The sequence below is a fragment of the Mugil cephalus genome, chromosome 16 (genome assembly GCF_022458985.1).
Source record: "Mugil cephalus isolate CIBA_MC_2020 chromosome 16, CIBA_Mcephalus_1.1, whole genome shotgun sequence".
Taxonomy (NCBI): Eukaryota; Metazoa; Chordata; class Actinopteri; order Mugiliformes; family Mugilidae; genus Mugil; species Mugil cephalus.
In genome coordinates, this window is record NC_061785.1 from 23,031,198 (window position 1) to 23,059,111 (window position 27,914).

General features: G+C 39.4%; 1 protein-coding gene across 3 annotated transcripts in view; it reads right to left on the reverse strand.

Moving 5' to 3' along the window:
* Window positions 1-27,914, reverse strand: part of rbfox3a (RNA binding fox-1 homolog 3a) — a 440,273-nt gene that overhangs the window by 342,786 nt on the left and 69,573 nt on the right. For all 3 annotated transcript variants that reach the window (XM_047608701.1, XM_047608700.1, XM_047608702.1), the window contains one exon: window positions 25,756-25,850. The gene's annotated coding sequence lies outside the window, so the exon portion shown is untranslated. The remainder of the gene's footprint in view (window positions 1-25,755; window positions 25,851-27,914) is intronic.

Genomic DNA, 27,914 nt, shown 5'->3' on the forward strand with positions numbered 1-27,914 from the left:
ATCACTGGTTTCACCACTGTCCTGTAAAACTTTCCTTTCATTCTTGCTGCTATTCTTCATGACACTCCCTGTTGCTCTGATTCTTAAGTCCTGCAGGGGCAGTAAATCATTAAGGCCAAAATACCGATCAGTGTCACTGGGGTTGATGATGTTCAGTGATTTAAAACATTTCCAATTCAACAATTGCATCATACTTTACACTAACTAAACACTTCATTAGGCATTCTAATAGAACAGTCATGCACTAAACCCTCTTTCATGATTGTCACTTTATGTTGAAACATTGTAGAAAGGTAGTAATCTAATGGCATGGTATTGGTATTTTCCATAGAGGTCAAGGAAAAGACTGAGGATTTTTTTTGTTATTATTATTTGACTGTATCCCCCAACCTTACTAGCAAACTAACTAGCCAGCCTGGGCAGTGGTTAACAATGAAGCACCTAGTTTAAGTTTCATATTATATTTATTTCAACTATAATATTATATTATCTCTACTTATTATTCAGACAAATGGGTTAAACATCACACTTGTTTTATGTTTTTTTGCCCCGTGTTAAAAAAACTATCAATAACGCCTCGACAACCTGACATTATCTGATGCCAAATGAAATGACAGCAAACCAAATGTGCTGTGACATCCACAAAGAGCTGCTGTGACACCAGCTATCACAAGCACCAAAACATGATTTATGTCTGAGATTTAAAGTTCACTTAGGGAGACAAAGCACCATGCAAATAAATGCCACATGGCAATGGCATTGTCAAAACAGCATGACAAACTAAACACCCACGCCAATCAGCAATTAGGATCAGTGTCTTCTCAGAAGGATGGGTTTGATGAGGTCAGAATTGTCTACACAGGCATGTCTGCCCTAGACTCGGCATTTGCTTTAGCTAGAAAATGCCATTTAACAAACAGAGAGCCAGGCCTAAAGATGACCTGGGAAAAAATAATACATTGAATCTAGTTTTGTAAACATGATGTGATGATATTTGACAAATAGCTTATTTAACATGTCAGAGCAGCATTAAAAGGCAATTAGCTCAGTGCAATTAGATTGTCGATCAAAGCTGTTGACACATGGTTTTGAATTATTGTACTTTTTGTGGTTTTCTCTATTTAAAAAAACTGAACACCACCAGTCGTTTTTGAATCAAGCAGAGGCTTCATCATGGATGGAGTGACGGTCTTTTCCACTAAAGCTGCAGCCACAAGGTAGGTGTAACATCACACTACACAGACAGTAGAGACATCAGTGAAGAGTAGAGACACAGAGAGGGAACGGAACTGCATGATTTTTTAAAAAGATTTCTACATTCTCAAAATGAGCTGTAACACATATACAGGTACAGAAATGCAGTAACTTAGATATCTGCTTGAATAATATCTGTCTTATTTTCAACAGGCCACCACAGAAACAGAAACAAAGGATTCTCCATGCATCAACATTCCGTAATTATAAGGACTGCATTATTAAATCCTCTGAATTGCTTACCAACTGCTATTTCGGTCTACTTGCCAAAAAAAAAAAAAAAACACTACTTGCTGTCCTCCCCTATTTGTAATAGTGGGGCATCCACACTGGCCAATACGATAGAAGTCTTTAGTTGATTAGAGGTTACTCGTGGTTTCTTTTGTAATCTCTCTGACTATGATGAGTCTTTCTTTTGGAGTCATATTTGTTGGTCAACCACTTCAGTCTATCTGACCCTGGATTTGTTGTATCTAAACTCCCATTATACCATTATACAATTCAGATCAAATGTATTGTTAAAAACAGACTGTGACAAATCCCAGATGTTTAAAACTAAAGACTCATTACAATAGTTGGAAACACTTCTGAACAGATGGATTCTAATTTGAAATTAAGTTAATTGTAAATCCTAGAGGTGCACTTACTTTTGCAAATCTCAGATATACAATATGTTCCTGAATAAACAAATACACAAGTATAATATTTTTGTTTTATTTAATTTAGAGGGGTGAAAAGCTGTACTTATATCCATTTATATATGGACCCAATACATATACATATCAAGAATAAAGGAATGTTCCAATATGAGACCCATTGTGTGTGTACAGTATATCCTGTTGTCACTTTTATAGCTATGGACAAGAACATTTATCTGTCACTATAGAATTTTAAAATGTAAACGGTGAACAACATACTACGAAGCATTTTTGTCACCCATACCTACAAACCCGCAATATTCCCCTTCAGTTATCTTTATAACACCTCAAATAATAGACTAAGTTTTGAGACACAATGTGACATTCTGATATGAAGAGCCACATGACTTAAAGAGACAATTAACATCACCTTAAAATCTGGTTTCAGCTAACCTTTAGTCTCATTGCTGTGTACTCCAGAATGTGTATATTCAGAGTTACATACACACGTGAACAAAATTGCTAGTACCCTTATGTTAAAGAAAGAAAGGAAGTCTATTAGACCATCTCCAAGCAGCTTGATGTTCCTGCAGCTGCAGTTCCACAGATTATTCAGAAGTTTAAGGTCAACGGAAATGTAGCCAACCTCAAACAGCTAGAGCAGCTTGAGATCCAGAAGACTCATTGAGATTTACAGAAATCATTTGACTGCACTGAATGCCTCAAAAGGTTGTGCAACAAAATATTAAATTAGGAGTACCATCTTTTGTGTCCAGGCCAGTTTCACAAGCTATTTCAATGAGCACCATGGGCTTTTGTTTCTTTGACAGAAGGGTACCAGCAATTTTGTCCACGTCTGTATATTGGCACACATCTGACTGCATCCAGTCACTCTCAGCAAATCCTGAAACTTGAGATGTAGATGCATTTCAACACAGGGACCTAAAATGTGTTATTCAATATAGACAATGTTATTTTCAATTTGTGTCATCCTCAGGCCCTGCAGCTGTTTCTGAGGGCAGAGACACTGGGTGGTGGAAAAGAACTGTGCATCTGGCTTTTAATCTGCAAGTTATTGCTTTCCCCTCTGATTGCACTGCAGGAACACACTTTAAAATTTGTGACAGCTCACATTCAAGTATTTTTTCCACCAACATTCATTTGCAGAGTGTCTATTGTGTGAAACAATTCCCAGTAAAACAAACTGATGTGATTTTAAATCAGGCTGGCACGTACAGAATGGTTTCATCACCAATGAGACGACAAACACGCCTCACACTCTGAAATTAGGGACCTCACAAGCACCCACACAGAGTCAGAGAGTAAGTAGTAATTAGTAGCACGTGTGCCACCCTATCATTTAACAGACAAGACCTGGTTTGACCCTTCACCTCTCATCTCATGAGAGGGCTAATGAAACAGCACAAGAGACAGACATGCACTGTCTTCATATATTCTACCACTTTGTAAAATATTGAATTAAACAGAACAGACCAACATGATGTGTATGTGCATGCAAGAGAGAGAGAACCTGTGTGTGTGTGCCTGTGGATATGTGTCTCAATCTTTCTGCAGATTGTGTGTGTGTCGTAACATGCTTTTGGTAACAGCATGATGGCTATACACCTGCTAAGGCCTGACCTCCATGTACCTGTCACTGCAAAACAAGCTGTTCTCTCCCTCTCTTACATCCCCCACTCTTCCTACTTGTTAGCTTACTCAACCTCTCTTTCTCCTACTCCAGTGCCCCATCCCTCCTTTCCCTCCTCCTGTAATGGGCCTGCCAAACGTCTTCTTCTCCTCCCTTTTTCTCACCTCCATCTGTCCTCTGCTGTGTATATTAAGCATCATCCTTTACCCATATATATTTATCAATATTTTCCCTTTTTCATTTTGAATCATGCTAACAAGTTTGCTATAAAAATACAATGGGTCTTTATGTGTAAATTCCTAATGTACAACAACGCTTGAAAAAGTGGACTGATCCTAGTAAAATAAGGACTACAATACAGGAAACTAAGCATGATGTACATTTAAAGCAAGACTGGCCCAGTAGGTAGAGGAGGTTCATGGGCCACATACCTTAATGCCCTTGAGCAAGACACTGAGCTCTGAGTTGCTCCCAGTGCTTGGGATTGGTGTGTGAATGCGTGTGTGCTTGTGTGTAGATGCATCTTTGCGACTGTAAAGCCCTTTCAGTACCAGTAAATAGAAAAGGACCATTTAGCATTTACCTTGAACATACAAGAACAAGATCAAAACATTCACTGTGCAACGTTTGCTCGAGATACATTAACTAGAAGTGTGTCTTATTACACAGTTTATGTGAAATAATATAAAACAGAGTAATTTTCTCTGTCACACACACACATAAACACACACATCATAATTCGGAGAATCATACTTCTGTGCGTGTTGCTTGTAAGTGGTTCATTGCTTTAGTATATATAAAAGAGTTAGCACTGGGTGGTGTTTCTTCTCATATCTAAATCTGATTTTCTTGCATACAAAAGAGATTCCTGTTTCCTAATATAAAAATATGTATAAAAAAATAATGAAAAAGAAATTGAGAAGAGAACCACACAGGTATGGTACTCCCTCAGTTTCCCTCAGTTAAAGAAAGAAAAACAAAACACACAAAAAAAGATGAGAATACTGCTGTTCCAGTGCTACAATTTGTGTGACACCAGTCAGGATTGCTGTCTTATTGCCACAACACACTTGTAAAACAGAAAGAAATGTGTCTCCTTTTCTCCTCCTCTTCTCTGTCCGTCTCTCAGTCTTCCTCTCCCTTTAAAAAGAACCTTTGATGCTGATCTGATGTACATTTCCCTCCCAATGCTTCAGCATATTCTGAAGTTTGACAGTTGTGTAACCATCAGGCAAGTGGGGTGTCCTCACTTTTCTTGCTCTGTGTTGCTGGCACATACCCAAATACACACACTCTTGAGCATGAGTGTCTGACAGAGGGCGGGGGAGAGTGTAGCACACACAGAGGTCCATTTCCATCTATCCAGGCACCCCATCAGGGGTGAGCCTAGCATAGAACTGAAAGAATAACTCAAGAGAAAAAAAAAAATGAGAATGCAGCATGAAATAATTGAAAAGCTGTAGGAAAAAATGATAGAGTTGTCATATATGCAACAGGGTTTGCCAGGGTTTGTGCCAGCACAGCCTGCAGTAGCCTTCTCTTGCTACTAGTTTCATGTTGCTTTCAATGGTTTTGTCTAAAATTTAAGTTTATTTCATTGACATAGCACCATAAAAGTAAAGAGCATTTGTACCAAAGTGCTTCACAGGTAACGTGTCATATAGAATATGTAAAATACAGATCAACATCAATTTATCAAGAAATAAAAAGTTATTAAACCCCAGGGTGATCAGATGAAAAAATAAAAACGCATAAAATGCTATTAAGAGCCAAGAAATAAAACTGGGTCTTATAAGCCTCAACTGAGTCAGAACTTCTAATGGCTTCTGGCAGGCTGTACCTTCAAAAACAGTTTTTACTCAGGTGATGTCAGTCTGTCTTTGAGAATTGAGGGAAAGGTAGATCCATGAGTCATTGGCATAGCAATGGAAGGAGATAATTTTTCTCCATGGGAGCATGTACAGGCTGAAGAGAAGTGGACCCAAAACTGAACCCTGAGGAAACCCACATGTAATATTTGCAGGAGGAGCAACTACCAGTGGAAACAGTGAATTGTCTGTTTGAGGAATAGGAGCTGTAACGTAAAATCAGAAGATGTCAAATATGTGATAACGCCAAAAATGTAATCTAATAGCAGGTGGTTGTGTATGGGGATAGATGGTCACTCCTAATCTTTAATCCACTCTGCTTCTTCAGAGAGGGGATGAGATTTTGATCTGATGCAGTTAATTATGTCAGATATAGATCACTGGTAAGTATTTGTCTGTGAAGGTTCTCAGTTATTTAGGTCATGGTAATCCAAAAGGCAATAGGAAAAAGGCAACTGGACTTGTCCAGTCTGGTTGCCTTTTTTCAAACGCCTTTTGGATCATTGGTAAGTATTGTCTCTGAGATGTAAAGAGCACAGTTCTGACAACATGTGCAATAATCTACAATACTAATCTACTTGATAAAAGAGCTACAGTAATAACATGAGTAAAGTCTTTTACTGGGATAGTTCTGCATGACTGAGCAGAAGGCCTCTGTAGGATCTGTAGCATTTTTTAAATTGTTAGGTGTACTACAGAATCCTAAACTGTGTGCACAGTCCAAGCTTTAAGTCAGCACATATTTTTTAACCAGATTTAACCAGAAACATTTCATTTAGCCACTTTCCCCTGTATGTACAATAAAAAATTATATACATGTGTGTGTGTGTGTGAGAAAAAGTGCAACACTCCACTATTCAACTACTACCATTAACCTTATGAGCTTGTTGAGTTGTTGGCACCTAAGTGATATGCACAAACTTTCATGTGTTACAAATAAAGACAAATAATTTGGATTATGTAAACATACATTATTATCTATCACATGTTAAAATTGGCAAAATGAATTAATATATTTTCTTTCTTCATGACACATATATGTACATATTTACTCCACATGTGTATTAATGTGCTTTTTAATCTATCTACATCTCTCACACTACTCTAAGAATATCAGTCAGGCCTCCAAAACTCAGTTCTCAGTGTTTGTTTTTTTGCTCATAAATAAAAGGTGTGTGAGTGAGTCAGAGAGAATGTGAGTCTAGCTCAATATTTTATCTACACATGAATTTGTTTTTCCCTGTCAGTGGTTAAGAAAACAGCAGATAAATCAGAAACAGCGAATGGGTTGGAGCCCTGAGCTGCATCCATATCAGCCTACACACACGCACACACACACACACACACATACATACACATACACCAATCAGCCACAACATTAAAACCACTGACAGGAGACGTAAATACCATGTGCTGCTGCTGGGAACCGTTTGGATCTGGCTTTAATGTGGATGATACTTATGCATGTCCACCCACCTAGGCCAGACCAGATACCCCCACCCCATAGCAATGACACTCCTTAATTGCACCAGCAGCCATACCCAGCAGGATGTACCCACATAGACACACACACAAAAATGTGTGTGTCTTTATGGGTACAACAACTCTCCTCAACCCATAGGACCCAAAGGCCCCCACTAACAACATTCTGTTACCAGACACCACAGGACACCCTCAGAAGACCCATGTCCAATTTCTGATGAGTCACAATTTTTTTGGAGGCACTAGGGAGACGTACACAATGTTAGGTCAATGTCATAATATCAAGCCTGATCTATGTACTGTATAGTAAGCATAAACAGAGCCATACTACAAATACAGTAAATCACAGTCACAAATGATATAAAAACTATAATACTATTATTCTTCCTAAGGCAGCAATCTCTGTACTTCTCTTTTCTTTGGCAGTCGCAGATATCTGCAAAAATATATCTCTTACTGGTTTTCAGATTTGTGGGTACAGTCAATCACACAACAGCTATTGACCTTAGATGGTATTAAAGCCTATGATTCAATCTAGTGCTACTAATCTCCATGTTCAACTGTCACTTTTTGCCACTCAGTGGCCGTAACCACGGAGACTTCACTGACTGTGACGTCATGTGCATACCCTCTATTCTAGCAGTATCGGTGATCAGTGTGTGTGTGTGTGTGTGTGTGTGTGTGTGTTGTGCATGTGTGTACGTGTCTAGCACCATTGTCTCAGAGGCAGTTAAAGGCCAGTAATGAAGCACATTAATTCAATCATCACATCTAATTAATCCTCACACTTTGACTCGCCAACGTCTCCCGAGGGGTGAAGAGAGTGAGAGGAGAGAAAGTGAAAGCAGGAGTCAATGGTCTTGATGGTATACATGGAGAGAATTCAGGTGAAAAGCCCTTTGATACTTCTGTCATTCAAAATGGCCATGCCATAGTAACAGTGTAGCGTGGTCTGGTGCTAGTATTAAAATAAACAAAACTAATCCTACGGTCAATTCTTTTAGGTAATTCTAGGTCAACGTCTGTGCTTTAGGTAGCAAGAGCATGTTGATTAAGGTTAGAGAAAGTGGATATTCTACTATCACCACATGTTGATATTGTACTGCGAGATGGCATACATTATCATTGGCATTGAATATGAACAAACCAGGGGATAATATATGAGTGAATCATTTGGTAATGATTCATTTTGTAAATATGTAAATCATACCACCATTTCCTTCACTCACATTTCCAGATTAACTTAGATTCTACAGGACTACTTTACCGTTGTCTTCTCTATCTAGCCCAGAGGCCACACCAAGAAACCGTTCTTGGTATTGTACTTTTTTTCTTCTTCGTCTACCTAGTCTCCTGAGTGATCACATAAACACTTATGCTCTATTAACCCATCAGCCCAGCAGTATTTTAATCCCGGTCTTTCTTCCATGTTGCACTAGACTGTTGCTGTCAGCCTCAGTGGTAGCGTTGTATGACTCACTTTTCCATCTTTCATGTTGTTTCATCTTTCAGGATAAACTCCACTTTAGCAACTGCCAGCTCCATGTTGTGCAGACATCCCTCCTGCCTGTGCTTGACCTTGCTTGCCTCTCTTTCAGCCAGCCACACCCACCCCCCAGCCTATCTCACCTCTCGGTGCTCTCTGCAAGGCATCTCTTCCCCTCAGCCTTCCACCTTTGTATGACATTTAAGACCTCAGTCTGTTTCATGAATTTGGGTTTCCCCTGCAACAAACTCTGCCAAAAAAGTTATTATGATTTCATCAGGAAATCATGATTTCATCAAGAGCATGTTTAACAACCAAGGAACAAATCATCACTATAAAGCTAAATCCAACAGCAGCAGTCTGTGGCTTTTATTAAGCACTTAATGGAACTTAATGAGCACTTAACAGGTTAAGAGGTACTTATAGTATTTTTCTCCACCCTTGATGGACACTCTGAGAATGTTGTCAGTCTCAGGAGCACACACTAGAGAGTTACCTCCTCCATTCTGCTTTTTATGCATTTGGCCGTAAGAGGATGGGCCATTTGTGTTAATGTGTACAACACATTCTAAAATATTAGCAAGAGTTAATCTTCTAGTATATCACCTGTGGACCTGCCTGGTTCTATCTAGGACGTTGTTCTAACAAAAGGCCAGTATTGACCACAGACATAGCTCCATGTGTGTTACAATGAAGCAAAGTGTCTGTGTGTCTAATGGTGATAAATGGTTTCTCACTGCCGAAGTCACAGTGGATGCTGATGTCTCTCCTTGCCCCCTCCCATCTGGGCTCACAAATGCATTAATTAACAGGAATGAATGGTTTTGTCTGCTGCCAGTAAATAAAATATTGTCACTGCAGCGACCGATGTAGTCCATCTCTTATCATATAGTGTAGAGGTGTCAAGCCAAGTGAAGCCAAATCGGGCAGGACAAACACATCACACTCAATCCCTGTCAGAAGTAATCAGCAGATTGTCAGATTAATAAAGATACAGCTAAATAATTCCCCTAACACTCACATGCAAGACAGGGAATTTCACACAAGCACGCATGTGAATGTAAACACTGAAAACCAAACTAAAAATGTCTTATATATGCAATTCACACACATCCACAGAAGTCACATTATGAGCACACACTTGAAGCAGCTGTCCCATGTTGACTCCTCTTGGCTAGATTTTAGCCGAAGTTGGTTCTATGCAACATGGCTCATTGAAGAGATTCTCTCTGGTTACTGCCGATTGTATGAAGTATAAGTTTCCATGGACACACAAACACAAAGTGACAAAGGCAGAGGCAGCGGGACAATCGAAATAGTCAGACGGATGCAGAGAGAAAGCAAGTAGGCCCATGAATCCCCAGTAGAATATATATTTCTCAAATTAGGCTGCTGGCATTAGTGGCCATTCACCGCTGTAACAGAAAATGGCAGAATCAACAAGACCTCACTACTGGGATCTAAAACAGACAAGGAGCTAATCAGTGTTCTCAGCTCTAGATCAAGATGCTCAGCAGACTTTCTGAACTTGATTGCCCTCTCAAAGTCAATTGACTCTCTTACAGAGACTTAAGCTTAATTTACAGTACCGCCCCAGTCAACGTGACCCCCTATGACACAGCGGGTTACTCATTCGAAGTATTTATACATGTGTGCTGGTGCATCCGAATTATATTGAGATTCACTCTACTACTTCACAGGATGGAGATAAAGATAAAGGTGGATTAACAGTTAGTTTCCCAATATCACAGTGAAACAGAACATGGATCATATACATGAGTAGACATTGTGTAGGAGTCTGAACTTTCTGTGTTCTTTTCTGTGTTTATTTCTTGACTCACCCACTGTGTCACTTGAACATTAAATGCATATTGCACCAATCACAGTCGTCATGGTCACCGTTGTCACAACACGTAGTAACTTTAATGAGCAGGTGGGACATACAGTTACGGTGTAAGGCCCTACACAGGGTGTGGAGCGAACCCGTAGTGAGGGCTTGGGAACAGCACAAGAAAAATGATTGATAGATGGCATAGCTGCATCCCCAGATTCTTTCCTGTGTAATCAGTATGCAGAATGCTGTTCACCTAAACACATGTGAGTTCTCTTGATAACTGGTAAAAGGCTCCACTTTGTCCTCAAGCTATTCCAACTTATCCTTGAAGCCAGACCAACATCCCCGCCAACAAATTGTTTTGTTGCACAGAGTTGGCCTGAAACCCATGCACCATGCAGAGGTATTTATTTCTCTGTATCGGTTGAAACACACATCATCATGGAAATTACCTGGCCTGTATTATGGCTATGCCGGGATAATTCCAACCCACTCCACAAGGCATAGTATTTGAGTAGACCCAACCATCAACTAACTAATCTCTGCTTCATTGCCATTCTCTAAATCATCTTTACCTGCCAAATTAAAATGTCCTAAATGCTAAATTGCCACAGAAATTAACATATAATTAACTTTCCTTTTAAAATTCAGGTAATTAGAAGAGCTTATTATAATGAACCATGTGAGATTAACCATATCTCAGTGGACAAATAGTCTATTTAATTTATGTAGTAATTCTGTAGAATGCAGAAGTTTTTGAATCCATATGAGCTACATGCATACCTATGTATAAAGTGCATGTAGCTGACTGTTAAATTGCATGTGCAACATTTCACATCTCTTATTCTGTCTTCTTATAACGTCTTTCAACATTAACGGTGCAGATTTAATCGCATTGTTGGCTGTGATTGACTGTGTGAATATTTGAAAGCCTACATCACCCCAACTCCACTAGTTATTAGCAACAAAGTTATTAGCGAACGTGGTGATTCAAGAACTGTTTGCGGAGTCAATCTGCGACTCAACAGGGAGTGAGGTGATAAATGCTAATGAGGCTAGAGAGAAGCAGAGACATCTCTTTGAAGTGAGAGTCTTGATACCCTGGATTGGGTTTGCTGGGTAAACGGGCGAGGCAAACAAAAGCCTCTGGGTAAATGACAAATAGGAATATCAGCAGTCAAGGGAGCCCAGCAACTCAGCAATTTACACTTGTGTACACTGCAGTGGCCATGCCCTGTCTTACATTGAAATCTCCTTCAGCAGACAGCAGAGCTCAGCATTACACATTCAGCAAGGGAGTACATGAAGGAATCATATAATCTGATGAAGGCCAAGAGAGTATAAATGTTCTGCAATTCCCAAAAACTAAATCTCAACATGGTATAGTTGAATCATATGGAAATGCTGAGGTGACGTACCGTACAGAATGACAGACTAGAGTTATTTAAACTTCAAATGTGGAGAAGCATTGCTATGAGAAAGTTTGTCTCCTCTAAACTCAAAGCTGAAAATTCAGTAGTACGAATCAGTCACTCAGTCATTCAGCCAGCCAGTCAGTCAGCCAGCACACTATCTACTGTACTGTACTCTATGTACCTGACGCGAGCTGAGAACAGAAGTGCTGATTCAACCCAGCAAAGTTTGACCAAGGACAAAGCTTCTCACAGGATAATTAAAAGGACACTCAAACTGCAGAGAGAGAGAAGATGGAGATGGAGTACACAGTGGGTGCGCATGTGTGTGCTTTGCATAAATGCGCATATTATTTAATTATATAAAAACAGTTCACCAATGTTTGGCTTTCATCAAATGTCGTACATTATGATAGGATTATAACTGTTATGGTTTTGGTTATATTTAGTAGTTGCAAAAAGAGGAGGAGAAGTGCATTTAAGTGCATATTATAATAAAAGTAGAAGGTTATTGGAGCAGTTGCTTGGAGGATGTGGAGCTTCACAGATAGTAATAGTTTGAGGCACTCACCACCATAACCACAGCATGCGGTTGTTTAAGTGTTTGAACGCTCTTTATGTCATGACCTACTGTATACTTGTTAATGGTTGTGTAAACAATGAGTCCGCTTTCAAAAAGATGAAAAGGCAAAACGACTCAGAGAGGCTGGGGTTAATGGATGGGTGCACAACGCATCTGCCAGTGTTAACCTCAGTTGTACACACTTTACCGAAGCTCATATAGAGAAGTTGCACAAGAAGACGCAATCAATCATCTGAAATGTGTTCATATCTGTTGCATATTTTGTTGAAAGTCGAGTTGAGTTCAATAAACAGTAGAAAGGCTGTCTTCCTGCATCAGTCTACAGGGTGTGCCTTGTTGTGTACAATAACACAGTAAAAGAGTAAAAGCTGTATGGTTGTCTACTGACACAGAGAATTAGACTAAAACAATTATATTAAGATCATTTGTCATTGAAAACATAAAAAAAAAAAAATCTATTCTTGCATGAGCAGTGTAAAATAATAGTAAGTGTTCGGATTTTATTCAAGTGATAGAGAAACAAGTCAAAATAATACTCATACATAGGTTTTTATATGTTGGTCCTGTTGCCCTGTCCTTGTGGGTGTGTTAAACTTTTTTTACACTTTCACCGAGCCATCTTTCATGTAGCAATGTCCTTTGCGTGGGGAGGAGAAGCTTGACCTATCCTCAAGATGAAGGACATCAGGGTGGGCTCGGAATAGAGGGCAGAGCAGACAGACTAGACAGACTTATCTACCGTGGGGCAAGGAGGAAGATTAGAGTATTGATTCTGCAGGGCGAAATTCTCAATCAGAAATCTGAGGGCTCAGGATTGGCAACTGAAAATGCGAGGAAGTATTTGTGGGCTAGTAGAGACAGCGGAAGGAGAGGGAAGTGAGAAAGCATTCCACTTCACATCCAGGAAGCTACTTACGAATTTATCCCTGCAACTTGTTTGATTGGCTCACAGATGCAAACAACGTCAACATGCTATCCCAGCTATTAAGATTAATATGCAATACGGTGCTATTTAGCTCATAAATTAAAATTGACCTTTTTTGCTGTGTTGCAATTCCGCCCTACTCGCATTCAGAATATTATGTAATATACAAAAGATCAGCTAACTCAACTAACAGTGTGCACGATGGATGTTGTAAATGAAAACTGTGCCTACGTCCAAATGCGCCTCCAGTTGCAAATGTATGTAGGTCCTCAAATTCATTTACAAATTGATTTGTTTGCACATCACTCTCAAAATACTTTCCGTATATTTAAATATACATGTAATACCATTATAGTGTACAAAGAAACAGTCTGAGAAATGAGATCAGATCCAGGTTCTGTCATAAGTTTGGATTAACTCTTGATCTTGAACAGCAACCTTTTTGTTTCTTAACACTCAGGATGTTCAGATGTTAATAACAGACTTTCTGTGCAATGTGGATGTATTGACAATAGTACAGACTGAACAGGTGCAAGAAACTAACAGAAGAAAAAAGAAAATGTCAATCAAGTATGATATGTACAGATCTACACAGTCCAGTGCAGAGATCTAATCAGGCAAGTAGAAGGGCAAAAAAAAAATAAAAAAATAAAAACACATCTGTTGGGTTTTGCCATGGCTGTGAATGCTCTTTACATGCATCAAGGTCTTTCAGTTCCCTGTAAATCAAGATTCAAGGATCGGTTTTTAATTAATCAATATCCATTGCATATCATGCCAATTGGAATAGTGATGTGTAGCGTGGCTCTTTTGCAACAGCCTCTGAGCCATGAGGTGGTATTGAACCAGAGTTTTGCTCGTTTGCAACAGTATCAATTTGGCCATGTGCAGTCTGACCTGCATCGACAGGCTTGTTTCTGACCATTGATCCCAGTCAGCCTGGTTTGCACAAGTCAAACTCTGTGTGGCCACTTGCTGCAAAATACTCACATCCCACAACTGTGAGTGTTCGCATGACTCCTGACTTGAATAAAAAAAAAAAAGAAACTGACCATAAGCACACACACATACAGGAATATACAAATTAGACCAGAAAAGACATGCAAAAAATGGGTCTGTTGTATTCATTATTCATCATAGGGTCACTCCTCCAGATAAGGAGGAGGAGGACATCACTTAGCCTTTCTGTAATGAGGAAAAATTCCATCTTTTCCTTCTCATACTGTACACTCTGAAACACACACACACAGCACACACAAAGAAGCCATGAACCTGTGAATGTACTGAGGTGCTGCCTTGATTGATGGCAATTAGCATGTTGTAATAGTAACAGCTGTTTGGGGTGTCAGGAAGCTGCTACTGTACCTGACGCCCACCACACCATCTGCTGCCTGCAGGAATGTGATGATGATGATGTGTGTGTGTCTGTGTGTGTGTGTATGAGGGGGGGCAGATACTGTATTTTAATGTAAGCCATTTTCAAAAAAAAGGAAAAAGACGACTAAATCCCACGCAGAGTTGTGTCAGCTTAAGTGACGTTGAGAAGGTGTGTGTGTGTATGCGTGTGTGAGCCAGATTCAGCAGCTTGTTAATGTTGAACCCAGGCCCTTGGAGCAGGCCTTTGGCTGTATTATTAATGATGCCATGTCCCCTCATGTCTCCTAATGGCACTGCAGATCCATCTGTAAAGGTCCACACACTCTCTCTCACACACATTGTGACCCAAAACAACCCAGTTGGTGAGTGTGTGTTAGCATGTGACTGTGTCTATGTTTGTGTGTGTGTGTGTGTGTGTGTGTGTGTGTGTGTGTGTGTGTGTGTGCGCGCGTTTGTGTGTGTGTGTGTGTGTGTGTGTGTGTGTGTGTGTGTGTGTGTGTGTGTGTAAATGGGCCATCAGCTTGTCCTTGGAGACATGTTGGTCAATGAAGGTCTGTCCATGTGTCCATCTGTGCACTGTCGGGTGAGTGAGTTCAAGTGAGTGTGTCATTGTGTGTATGTGTTTTCTCCACATGTCTCAGTCTGCCAGCCAAGGCCCTGTGTGAGACACCCTGTTACCCCAGAGAGAAAGGGCTGACTAAGCTGTGTGCAGTTCTGGCACATAGTGCAAATTGTGTGAATGTATGTGTTCAGGATTTTATTAAGTTGTGGGGGTAAAGTTGTTGTAAAACCCAAACTTTTTGATAGCTAAAACCAGCTGGACTTGGTTAAAGTGTAAAAGGTATAATTAGATTATTGTATCTCAATGGTTCCTCAGAAATGAGTCTCTAAGTGGTGGTGGTTGTAGTGGTGGTGGCGGTAGTGGTGGTGGTGTGTGTGTGTGTGTGTGTGTGTGTGTGTGTGTGTGTGTGTGTGTGTGTGTGTGTGTGTGTGTGTTTGTGTGTGTGTGTGTGTGGTTACAAGAGAGTTAGATGCCAAGAGGGTGAGTCAAAGAAAAATATAAAGCATGACAGAGGGGCACAGAGAGTGACGGAGAGATACCTGTGTATCCTCGTGTAGTACAGTAACACTTCAGCACACATCTGCTACGAGGTCACTTTACCTTCACTCAGGCCCACACTCAGGTAGTTTTCACACTTGTCAAGCTTGGATCCACATCTTAACCACGTTAGTCTCGATCATGTTTTCCGAAGAGCATCAACTATCTGCAATACAGATCCATGTGCTCTCTCATTCGGTTCACTGAGACCATTGTGAGGGTCTGGTAAAAACAATACACGGTCATCATCAAAAAATTTGAACCTGGTTCAACATTTACTCCAAGGTCAATGAGGCATTGTTCCATTACAGTGAAATATGCACAAGCCCGGATTCATCATCATATTACGACTCAAACTCTATTACTCACATCCAAATCTGTTATTAAATTTAGGCTTGGGTTTTAGTTTTAACATTTTCATTTGCTCTTTCATATTTTATGTCTGGACTCAATGCTGAAAATCTGTTTCTGACTGACACATCTGCCATTCTGTGTTCATGGTGTCTGCTGAATGTGCGTGAGACAGAACGCTAATGTGGAGTAGGTGCACGGTAGCCTTTGAGAAGTGATAATTTATCTTTATCTTTACTCCATGGGCAAGGGAATGCTTAGATCGGTTGTCAGTGCATCATTCAGTAATCAGTAGAGAGGTTAAGCAATGTAAATGAACAGAACAGCTATTTTAGTTTCACTGTGTAGGTTTACGCCCTAAAAAACACACAAGACTAATTCTTAAACTGTACCTTTACAAGTGTAATTTTTATAGAAACAGCGTTGAACCACTTGGTTATTAGTCATCATCATGAATTGTCCTGTTGCCTGCTCTTGCATTTGGATCTCAAGTGAAATGCTGTTTGTATTTAATGGCTGCTAAAACAACAGTATCTTGTGTAAAATGTCCCTAACAAGTCTTACATTAGCGTGTCGCTACACTTCACGCCACACAAACACTCACACTTGTTCATGTTATTGTATCTGCGGCCTTGTAGGAACTTTTTTAAACAGCCCCAGCCCAAACATCATTAACAGAAACTGCACCCACAACATTTGGTGCTTGTGCAATAACTTGTAAACACATTAAAAATTAAATTGCACCTACAGGCTTTGAAGCCTCATGTGCATTTTAATTCACGGGCCTTCCATTTTCTATTAGCAAGTGCTGTCCCCTCTATAAATGGCCCTGAAACCAATATTTGAATATTTTCAATATATGCAGATTATGGTGGTGTGGAAGATTACAGTGCTGTTGGAAATTGCTTAGACTGAAAAACCCAAGACTCAAGTCCATAAATTAATCATTCCGACATATTGTTTATGCTGAATTTTTTTATTTTTTTATTTTTATTTCATGGCATTGTATACATGTAAATGCATACTGACTCCAGCTTCCAGTACATGGGATTAACTTATTGTTAAATAGACAAGTAAAAGTGTTGTGTATTACCAACAATGGCCACAAGATAGAGTAGCCAACACTGTGGTGAGCAAACCAGTGCCAACAGAGAACTGCTGTAAGATGGAGCTTTAGGTGTGCTAATGGTGCGCTGTTCTGTGTGTTTGTGAGTTTGAGTTTAGGTTTGGAACCACAACTTAGGTACCATTAGGTACCATAGACTGTACATAGACAATGTCATTTTGTTTGGGTTTTACAGAGTCTGTGCAGTACAGTCCGAGAGTCACACAGAGCTGTGACATGCAGTGACCCATCCGCACTTCCACCAGACTCACTCACATTTTCCTGAATATTTAAGTAATATGGAACTGTACAGAGGTGTAAATTTTTAAAGACAACACTGATACAATACTGCGTATTTCAAGTGTCCTTTCAAGTGTACCAGGCAGGGCTGCAACAAAGGACGTTACTTTCAGTTGATGAATATGTCAATTTTTTTTTCCAGTGAATCACTTAATCTCTCGATAATTAACCCCTGATTAATCCTTTGCTTATCCAAAAAAAAATTAAATAATGTCATATTTAAGTTTTGTTCAAATATTTGTTTGAACATATTCATTACATATTCGTACATGATGTCTTACATTCAGAACATTTATTTGTCATAAAGGTTCATAATAAATATTTGAGCAGTAAACCAAATATGCACATCGGGAGGGCCTGCTCGTCGGGAAACATGTCAGTGGTTCATCTATCCACACCTGAAGGAAAATGTACAACATAGTCCATTGAATAAAGGAAGACATGTAAGTTAAACTGGAAAAGCTTTTTTCGGAAGGGAGGACGTGGATGGAGACATAATCTGCCATCAGTCTGAACATTCTTCAAAAAGAAGTTTCACTCCCTTTCATACCTTGAGAAGGGAGCTTTTGATTGATAATGAGTAGTTAGAGCACCATTCATTGTAGAAAGAGGACAGGGTCAAACAGAATACTCCAACTACAGGTGAGTATTTGATCATTTACAAACACAGGGCATCAGAGGCGGTTCTAGCTTGTTTAGTGCCCTGGGCAAATCTGTAATGGTGCCTATAATTATATTATCCATCCTATTTTAATATTACATCCATAATATAATCATCACTAGATGACGGCACCATACCTTTATCTCTAAACTGGGCACCTGATGGCTGGATTGACCTCTTCTTCTCCATAGCATTAATTCAGCAGTAGAGAATCCCTACATCACACCCATCAGTCAAGATCCAGGACTTTCACCGGGATTACCAATAATTTAACACAACATAGAACATTATGCCTGACCAACAAAAAGAAGACTGTCCACTCATCAAAAAGGTTGGAAGGACCACACATTAGCCACAGGGTGATCAAAAACCGATCACACAATTTGAATAAATGTTTGGATTTTTTTTGGAGAGCGTCCTTGCTACGCCTGGCAGTATGCCACCCTGAGCTACTGCAACTGTTGTCCATACCTAAATCACGTCTGCTAGTCATAGAAGTATCCGATGGGCAACACCCACAGATGTTCCTATTTAAACCCTAACCACCAACCTGTCCTTTAGAACTAAAGAAGCTATTGAATGAGTGTTGAAACATCTCTAAGATAGTTGCCCTTGTTAAATTACCAGGGTTATTCGGAACATACACTGCATTAAGAGAGAAAGTGGGCAAGCATTTTCCATATTCATACAGTCCATGGTCTTCTCATGGGATTTGCTAACATTGAAAAGAAAACAAACCTGATCCTTTAACAGTAACCTGATGAGAGAGGCATTACCTCACAACAAAACTCACACCTCCTGTTAAAATTATAATTTTTTATCCAGCATGTGTATATGAACAAAGTAAAACAAAACAAAACACAGAGCTATGCCTCCTGCCATATGTCTCACCGGAATGAGGCGCAAAGGTGGGAGCTTCCCCTGGACAGATGGGAGTACCAGGGGGAGGTGACGTTGGCCTGATCAACACCTCGCCCACTAACCATGGCTGAATATCCAGCCTCTATTATGAGCTTCAGTGTGGGCTCACAACCTTCCACGACAACAGTCACAGTCCAAATTTTGTTTTAAACAGCAGGTTTTCTGTTTGTGTTCAGGCCTACTTTATATGAACCCTAATCAATATGATCAATCTTTCAAGCAGTGTCAGGAACAGATTCTTGCTGTAACAGGATACTGCTACAGATTGCCTAAGAAGAAATGGTGTTAATTTAAAGTGGTGCTGTTCTTTTTAACAAGAGTGGAGAGACTCAGTTTCTGAATTTGTAGTGGCATATCTGAATTCAATTTAATTCAATTTACATAGCGTCAATAACAATTCAATCAAACTGTCTTAACAAGCTTCATAGATCCCATAGCCTGAAACCCCCACAGCAAGCACTAAGGAGATAGTGGCAGAATAAAAATCAACTGTTTTTCAGAGTTAAGTTTCTGGGCATCAACACTGAGCTGTTCGGGATTTGGTGGCACCACTGCCCATTATAATAAAATCAGGGAGTGTGTTTTAAACCATGCCAAACTGTACCCTCATTCAAGGACATCTAAAACAGCAGCACATCAACAGAGCCAATACAGGAACCGACAAAGGAAAAAATATTATTCACTAACAGCCTGCAGTCAATCCCCAGACCTGTCCTCAAAATCTGTCAGTTGTATTTCTTTACGAAAAGTAAATAAAAAAATAACATGAATATGCCTTTGTGAAATTTCCACATCCTGCAGTTGTTCTCCATGTTGAGGTTTGGTTCTTTCATGGTTACAAACTGCCCATAAGAGCTGAAGCAAACTGATGGGTGATTCCTGCTTAGGGGTTTAATCAGACTGGGCTTTTCAGGAGATAAGTGGCACCAGCTATCCTCAATCCCTACTTTTACAAGAAATATGTAAATACTTGGAAACCAATAGCACACAGCTTGTTGTCCTATGGGAGATACTGGTTTAGTCTATATATATACTTCAGAAAGAAAACATGTTTTCAAACTTTTAATGAGCTTCTGGGCAAGGGTGTGATGTACAAATTATTTACACTGTTGCTTTTAAAAAGTCAGGAAATTACGAAGATTCTTTGCAGGGTACTGTGTAAGGTCAAATGTTAAAAGTTGGAAGATCCCCATCTTGTTTTGGTTTTTGCTGATAATGACTGTTACTTTGACTGTCCTCTATTAGTCTAACCCAACCAAACCAAACTTAATCAAGGTTAACAAATTCTGGCTGCTGGTTAGTCACACAAGCAATCTGTCAATGAAGATAAAAACACTGATCAGGCATAACATTATGAACACCTGCCTAATAAACTCATTCTTGCTTAGATTTATTCATCACATTTACAAATCTCCTCTTTGGTCAATCTTTTTCTAATAGTAGTTTTGTGTAGTGAATGCAGACCTAAATGTGATATGACAGCCAAATGTGTCCTCATTGTGTTCACATCAGTACTTTACGATAGCCATTTGAGATTGTTTTGCTCATGACCCATGCCGAGGCAAGGGCTAAACAGTCAATCACAGAAAGACCTCATATTATTGCTTACACAGCAGCTGTGATAATTCAAGGATAACTCCAAGGAGGTGACATGCAAACTCTGCAGGTAAGCATATTAGTGACAGAGAGTCAGAGTCCATCTCATACAGCAGAGATGTAGGAATGTCAGGAAGAACCTCACCAACTCGCGACGTGTGTCTATGCATGTAGGTGTTAAAAGTTGGTATGTCAGTGCAGAGACAGGTTCGGAAAGTTCGAATTGTGACAGTGGAATACTGTGCACTCGTGTGTATAAGAAAATGAATGACTTGTCACAGCGTTGTCACATTCCTCCACCCTAGCTGACACACAGCCGTCACCTTCACCTCTATCATAACTCCAGTAAACTATAGAATATATATATGGTATAGAGCACTGTGTGCAAAACTTTAAGGGGCTGGTGGAATAACATGTATTTAAGGCAGGATTGTTTGAAAACAAGGCCATGAAAAGGTTTAATTAATCAATTGACTTACAAAATCAATGTGTAACATTCATTTAGAGTCATTCTTCTCTATTGGTAAAAGTGGTTTGGAACAAAAACGTGTTTTGTAAAAAGATCTTGATGTGAATTCTGATTTTGGTGGTTCCTGTTAGTGGCATTCTCAAAACATTTTAATCAAACAATAATTAATACCTATACTATATACATACCAGTACTTCACTTTTGTAGTCTGGCTTTATTTCACCCAGTTCTACTCCCTTTAGTCAGCAGTTTCTGTTTCAGTTCATGACATTGGTTTAATCTACACATCACTTTCCGTGTTGGCACTTTTAAAGGATAACTATTTTATCACACAGTGGCCTACAGAACTACTATTTGCTCATGTTTCACTTTTAAGTCTAACTTGCTCATTATCTTTAATAGCATACAATAATTCACAGGGAAATTCAAAATACGCTGCAGTATTTGCCATAGACGAATTTCAAATAAGAATATCTGAAGAGGTTTTGTTTTTTGTGAAAGTACATGTTACTATTTCACAGCATTGCATATACATGTATGTGCACACATGCCACCAAAAAACATTTGAAGACTTTTAAATGAAGCACACCGGCGTTTCAAACCATGTTACTGTTCCTCTTGCCTTGAGTATTTTTTTGTGTCAGGTGAGCCTATGAAGGTGTGTGCACATGTAGTTTGTAGCAGGTCAAATGGAGTGTAAGTTTAACAAACTCTGCCTGAGTAATCAGTTTGATGGAGTAGGTAATCAACTACTCAGGTCTTGGAAACAGCAAGGTAAAAGCCTCTTTATGACAACCTTATGGATGTATCGCCTCCATTCGCCTTTTCAGAAATAACGCCAAGCGAGACAGAGGCAGAGAAAGGGGTTCAGGGAAGAGAAGAGAAAATAACAATACAGCAAACAATCTAAAAGAGTGATAGTCTTCCTGTCCTTTTAAAAAACAAGCATCCATTTCCAAAATGAAGTGCATCACTGAATAAATCAGTCTCAGGTTAATAAACTTGTCATCTATTTGATTTTCTGGAGGAAGAGGGAAGGCGAGAAACGGAGAAAACAACAGCAGAAATATGACCCCGTCAGCATTATCTCTTTATTTTATTGTTTCTACAGAGGTCACCGTGAACACGGCTTCTTTAGTCATTTTTCCTCCAAGCTTTCCTATAGAATTTTAGTAAGGTCTTAGGATATTTCTTCTGATTGTAAATCAAAAACCACAAGGCTTTAGCACCAGTATACATGAAGAAACTCACAAGTAGACAGTTGTAGCAGTGAGAGGTAGGGTTTGAACTTTTATACCAAATACACTTGCAACAAACAGCAATGACAGATGAAAGTCACTTCTGCATTCCTCCATACTGTGTATTTGCCGCATTTTTTAATGTCACTCTCACCAATTAAAGTCAATCAGCCATCCAACGGAACCTTAGGCTGCTAGGAGAATCTAATGTGATACACAGTGCATATATAGAAATTGCTGGCAGATTAATCCTTTGACTTCCCCACTAAGAACGATTAATCACGATTAAATACCATTCATTTTTAATCCATAGAAAATGGGTAAAAAATCAAGTGAAATCAAGTGTTTTATTGTCTACTACTACAAAAAAAAAAAAAAAGATCAACGGTGTGGTTACAATGCCAGTCAAAGGGTTAAAGCAAACAGTTGCACACACAGAAGACAGTCTTCGAATGCTGTTTAACAAATCATTAAATGTCATCTAGGCAGGATCGGTTTATATGGTTGAAATCAATATTGAGAATTTGCAATGTTGGTTTTAATTAGTATACAGCAAAAGACACAGAAGGTGACCTTGGTTATTCGTGAATTAAAAGTTACATCAGTGGAAGAGGATATGAATAAATATTAGAGCACTCTTTATTGTTTTACCTGTTAGGGTTAAGTTTATTTTAATAATTTTTTTTAAGTATTAATGCAACCCACAGCCAGTACATTTTCTACAGGACAATAGTAAGGGGCAATACTTCATAGACTTACAAGCGCATGGCTTTTACAGAGCGCGGTTGTATGTCCACGTGTTGCACACTACAATAAATGGCCCAGGAGAGAGAGAGTGATTCATTTAACCTTTACCCTGGGGATGAAGGGTGATTATGACACTTCATGCGACTCTGCACACACATACACACAAGTAGAGACTGTGTCCCTGAACATGCTGCTATTACCCTGAACATGGCCATTCCAGAGGGACTACAGCCTGTCAGAGGTCAGGACATGATATGCAGGGGACTGCCCACACTGTGACACACATCTACACATCTACACACACTGTGTGCGAGTATGTGTGCATGTGTGTGGATATAGATTGACAGAAAAGAAGAGAAGGACAAATATACTGCATTGGAATTCACAATTACTGTGTATTCAAGAAAAGGATTGCCTTTTACGGTAGGGCATCCATTATAGACACAACTCCTACATGGGAAGAGAAGACGCTTGCTCCACACTCACACAATTTATGATCTTTGTTGATGTATCGCAGTGAACATCAGTTTGGTGGCCCAAGGGTAAACTTCCGTCCAGCCAGATCTTTCCAGTGATGGACTGATTGACAGTCTAACTATTATGGGCCCTAAAATATCGCAATCGTCCCCTAGTGGCAGTACATGTAATATGAGTCTGTTGACACTGACAAAGGCTAAAAAATAACATAAACCTGGGACGAAAATTAACATATCAAATAATAATATATTACTTAGGATGTTTTATTTATTTTTATGAGAGCATCTGCCTCTCAGTGTCTGCCCTTGGATATATATACTGTATAGTTGATGTATAGGGTGTACAGGATAGTTAATATTCAGTGCCATGTGTTCGCAGTCTTTTCATCCTGGACTTTTACTTTGCTTATTTTGATCTGCCTTGTATGCTTGTCCTCATGCTTCTCTGAATACTTCCATAGGGAGAAGGCTTGTGTTGTATGTTCATGTGTGTTCATATGTATGTTTGTTTCTACAGTATATTTGGTGTACATGGTGTTTATGGGTTTTTTTTTGTTTTAGCTTGACCCTCAACAAGCTCCATATACAGGTGAAACGCATTCTCCAACAGGGGTTGTCAACAAGTGGATACCGTTAGGTTGTAGTTTGGGGAGGCTGAGTTTAACTGCTTCGGCTGTCTCAGATAGAGTAAGGTTCCAACTGTCGGTTCCATTTTGGATCCAGTTCCTGGTTTGCAAAATATCTTCACCATACCTTTTATGTTGAGTAAACTACAGTGGTAATATGTGTACATGCAGCAAAGTTTGGTACTGACAAAAAATATTTGTTATTAAAGCACATGGTAGAAGTTTATCCTTGAGGTCATTTGCTGTGAAGGTAAAATGTTGGCTGATATGCTCCATTAAAACCACTGTACAGCAGATAAACTGCCGCGCTTATCCTTTCAGCTTCTCTCCATGCTTGTAGCCTGTATTGACGGGCCGCTCTGCTGCCTCGTCTACCCACACAAAAGAGCACCTGGCCAGGCAAGTAATCCTCTCAGACCCCCTATAAAGCCTGGAGCTGTGGATCTCCCTCACGAGGTTGCAGCCAACCGCTAACAATTTCTAGCATCTGGACAGTCATCACTAAATGCTAATGACGAACACAATGAGTGAAGAGATTTCAATTGTACTGCTGTCTGGGGGTCTAAAGAGTGTGGTTATTTCTGAATAGCATGTTAATATATTCCACACACATTTCACTGAACGACTGAACTATGAAGGATAGTGGAGAAGGTTAGAGAGGGAATAAGTGGTGAGGGTGTTCCAAGAATCTCCCCCCAAAGCTACAGAATCTGTGCTGGTTTTTAAATACCCAAATCAGTTAGACTGTGAGCACATCACACACACACACACACACACACACACACACACACACACACACACACACACACACACACACAAATATAAGCACTTCAGTCGAGAAAGTCTCTCAGAGCCCTGTGGTGCCTCTAGCCCAGTTTTTCTCATTTTCAGTTACTTGTGTGCCAAGAACAACTAAGTCAGTGAACTCCTATTAACATCACAGTCACACACACATAGAAATATGTTGTTGTCACTTTTCCATCGTAGTCTCTGATAAAAATTCAACAGCATCACTTTGATTATAAATCATTTTTATCTTAGACTTTAAATCCTAATAATGAACAACTGTGAATAACAAGCAATAGTTTTACTTTTAAAACCGCAATAGGAAAAAAAGAAGAAAAAAAAACAAGAACAAAACAGAACAGAACCCAGTAGTAAAAACTGAAAACATGTAAACATATGGAATCATTAACTGGGCAATTGTACAAAAGTTCATTCTTCTTCATCTGTGCTAAAAGCATCTAGCCACATTCTACAGAATAATAAAGCGGCACCCAAACCTCTCTCTACTCTTACAGTTCCACTGGACTTTGTGGATCACGAAGACTGACAATCAGATAATTTGGGGAAAATTCAACTGCTTATGCATGCAACGATTTCATATTATTAGAGACCACATGCCACTCGTGAGAGTGTTTCCTTTTCCAGGTGAAAAGAATTAACAGAAAGATATTATTTGGTTGACACACTATACTAAATCTACACATCTGCTATGGAGCTTACAAAAGTAGGTCAAAAGCCAACACTGACTTGTTGTGTTGTTGTGTGTTGACAATTTTTGTGTTTTTTGTCAAAAGAAGCAAGTGAAGGTTAAGATTTTTTTGTTGAATGTTGTTCTTCAGCCGGAGAAATAATAATCTATACATTACTCACCTGCTGTGAGAACCGCTGGTTTCTTCTGTGGCTTGGATGTAGAAAAAATGTGAGGTGGATTCTGTTACACCGTCAGCATCTCTCAGTTCATCCGTCTGTTAAATAAAGACAGACAAAAAGAATTTCTTCTTTTGTGGAATTTCTTGAATTAATCAGTCAATAAATATCAATGAGCTTTGATTCAGGCTTCAGTGGTTTGCTCAAGGGCAGCTTGGTAGCAGCAGATCTCCCTTGAGCTCTAGCTGTGGTCAATGCTCTAACCTTGGCAGAGGCTGTCGATATTCAACTGTGATTCTATCAATACGAGGTTAGGTCTTATGGACATAATGGTAGGAAGGTACAGACAACACAACACAAGAGACAAAGGTTTCACCTCCATCAATTCATCCAGCTGCTCAACACTAAACTCTCACTGTCGTTGACATGTGTCAATACTAAAGCTCTAAAGCACATCATGTTTTCTTCATTTTTCTGTCTTTCATTCAGAATTCCAACATTAAGTCCTATTCATGAACCACAGCATGGCATTCACAGGTCACTACATACATATTCCATATATCATGTGCACGCACATATACGCTGCAGGAATTTGCCACTGATCCAGTGCTGATCCATAAAATCAAAGTGTAATTTATATATAACACAGACACATATATGAAGCAAGTTGAGTAAATGTTCAGCATTAATCTTGTATTTAGTAATGAGACAAGGTGAATTCAACTTGTAACTCCAATTACAGTATGCTCAAAACCACTGTTATAATTTGTTGTAATTTCTGTATTGTTTGTGTTGCTTTGTTACCTTTCACAGGGCTAAAGATATTATCAAATGTAACTAAGCCAAACTGGATCTTGATCATATCAAAATAAAAAATAAAAAACTGATTCAGCAGTCTAAAAGGAGGGACAGAAAAGTCTGTTCATCCTGCAGCCTTCAATTGCTGCCAAGTATATGGGTGTGATATTGCTGATGCTTGTAGAGGGAGTGTGTTTGTGGTGTAGCGTGTATGAATCATTTGGCAGAGTGCTGAAGAAGCTGTGTTATTGGACTGCAGCTCTGGGCAGCAGAACTGCAGACAATGTATAATTAAATAGTAGCAATCATGAAAGGTGTTTCCTCTTCCCCTTAAGGTGGATTTTGTCTTTGTGTTCTCCTTCTCTTTTTCTCCTTGGGTGTCTTCAGCTACTTAAAAATTCACAGAAACTCTTCAATTATCTAAGTGTAAAACCGGAAAATAACATGTTTTCAATTTCAGTGTCATAGCACAGTCATGGCAAAACGTTTCACTTTTCAAATGTGTCAATGTGCTGTTTTTGTCAGTTTTGTGCATTTGAAGATCACAAATGTAACCTGCTTACCATTTAATTTAAGACTGAGAAAACATACAAAAAGAAAAACACAACTCCAGACACTGGCACAATACTGGACATATGGTGCAATAAAATATCTGCGTAGGGAAACTTTTTCAGAGCACATATGGTACAGTTTAGTGGCACCCATTGGTCGGTCATGTGACCGAGCTTCCACAGTTATCACAATGTAGGTTTAATACCACTCAATACTACAATGTTTTTGAACATTCTTATAGCAGCTGTACTTCTGTAGCTGTTACATACAATTCAGATCAGTATTCATGCCCTAAATTATCCACATAATATGTACAAAATTGTACAACTCCTACTAATTTGGAACTTTGAGTAATAATTAAATGAATACATTCAAGAGAATCCTATCATCTTCAAACCACTTTGAGGCAGCATCAAGAGAATTCTAGTTTTCCTGAAAACTGAATATCCTCTGCTCTTCTCTTCCTCTTGTTCTTCCTCCTCCTCCTCCTCCTCCTCTAACTGGCTTACTCATCCACCATCCCCACATTTCTTTCCACTTCTACCTCCTACCTTGGAATTTTCAATAGCTCTTTAATTCTTTTTTTTCCTTCCCTCTCTTCCCCTTCCTCCTCCTCTCTATCTTTCTCTCTGGGTTCACTTTACTCAGTTCTCACGACTTCTTTATTTTCTTGCAAGCGCCCTCCTCTTCCTTCACGGTCGCTATCTGTCCACTCCTACTTAACTCCTTCTTTTCCTGCTCTGCATTTTGTTTTTAAAGAAGGCAGATATATCAGCGCTAAGGAGGGAAAGAGGTGAAGGAGGAGGAGAACG